The sequence below is a fragment of the Leucopleurus acutus genome, assembly GCF_964270905.1.
Source record: "Leucopleurus acutus genome assembly, chromosome: 6".
Taxonomy (NCBI): Eukaryota; Metazoa; Chordata; class Mammalia; order Artiodactyla; family Delphinidae; genus Leucopleurus; species Leucopleurus acutus.
In genome coordinates, this window is record NC_139149.1 from 104,449,887 (window position 1) to 104,451,725 (window position 1,839).

Here is a 1,839-nt window from a genome sequence, read left to right on the forward strand (position 1 = left end):
AAAAAGTAGGAGTCACACACTATGGCAGAGGTGTTCTCTAATCAGTGGGAAGACCATTGAGGAAAGAATGGAGGTATAAAAGGGTGTGGGGCACTTTTTTTTAACAATTTTTTATGATTTACATGTCATTTTAAAAATATCAGTCCATTAAACTATGTAGAAATAAGTATGCAAAAAGTTGACAAGACAAAGTATAATTTAGATACGTTTAAGTAGATAGATTGTCTGAAATTCTGGATTTTTCAGTCACTTTATTATTATGCTAGGGCAGCTAAGTAATCCTTAACTTCAGCTGGAGTAAGACTTGTAAACCTGGCTTCGCTGAAGATTCCAACTTCTATGTAATCTTCTGTCCTTTGCCCTTCCAAACTTTCCTTTAGGATTAATTTGACTGTATGAGTGGCATCTTCAAGTTCCAGATCTTGGTTATGTCTTTTCTCAAGGAAAGATTTCCTATTCACATAGTTCTTTCCCATTGATGTGACTTTCTAGGCAAAGTAAGGTCCAGATGGATCTGACTGAAATAAATATGGTCATCCCTCATTCCAACCACAAATAGTTAAAAAAACCTCCAAGTGGAGGCACACCACCTGACTGGGTGTATTCTTGCATCACAGAAGTTAAGCTCTGTACTAGCAGAGTTGTGAGAATGGTTTCGCAGTAAACAAGATAGATTGCTGAACTAGTTTTCCAGCTCTGTGCACCGGCACTCTGAGATCTGGACTTATGCCACCGTACACCAAACCTCTATGCTTGGTCATCACTTCCACTTTGTGCACACTTCACTCATCTTACAGAATGGATTTCTGTTTCTTCTCAGTTGCTGATACCACACCATTTGCATCTATAATTCCCACTGAAGGGGCTCCTCCAGCTACAGCAGACAAAGCATATTCAATCTGGACAAGTTTTAGATACAGGCTGAAAGCGGTCAGCGAAAAGCTATAAATGTGCCCCACCATCTTTACCTGGAGATCCCTTTTTTGTCATTTATAGTAGCTTTATTCATAATTGCCAAAAACTAGAAACAACTCACATGCCCACTCATCAGTGAGGAAAGCAGAGTGAGTTCACTGATTGTTGAGTAGGCAGTTGGTGGGTATCAAAGGATAACATTAAAAACTCCCAAACCAGATAGTGAAGATTAAATAATAAAACAGAGGAATGGAGGCCTTCAAAAAAGATAACAGTGCAAAAGTAACTACTAGAAAAGTAAAACCTTCCTAAATATCAAAAGGAAAAAAAATTAAAGAAAAAAACACATCACATAAAGAAACACAGAAAACAGTACAGTACATAGAAAATAATTTGAAAAAGTTAAGACCAAACACAAAAACCCATCAATAAATGGACTTAACTCACCTATTAAAAGAAATAAATCTCAATTATATTCACAGAGCAAGATCTAACTTTATGCTGTATTCAAGGGACACATGTAAAACAAAGCGATTCAGAGGTTTAAACGAAATGAGCAAAAATATACTAGGAAAATATAAATAATAAGAAAGCAAGTTTTCAGATTCTGATGTCTCAAATAAATAGAATTCAAGCCAAAATTCATTAAAGATAACCAAGGTCCATATAAATACTGTTTTAAAATTCACAAAAAAGATCAAACATCTCTGAGCATCAAAGCACTAAATAAGGTCGAAGCTAGTTTTATTAAGCAAAACCATAGGAGATGCAAAGAGAAAAGGAAACATACTAATAATAGGAGATTTCCACTCTCAGTACAAGATAAATAGACAATAAATAAATATGTAGAAGACCTAAATAACATATTTAACAAGATAGCTCTTACAGACCTATACTGAACTTTAACCCTGATAATAGAAAGCA

The 1,839-nt window shown here is 35.1% G+C and overlaps 1 pseudogene across 1 annotated transcript; it reads right to left on the reverse strand.

Annotated features, from left to right (window-relative positions):
- Nucleotides 1-257: 257 nt before the first annotated feature.
- LOC309962686 (proteasome subunit alpha type-2-like) lies at nt 258-1,414 on the reverse strand (annotated as a pseudogene). The gene has a single exon. The product of its transcript is annotated as a proteasome subunit alpha type-2-like (transcript).
- Between the last annotated feature and the right edge of the window lie 425 nt (nt 1,415-1,839).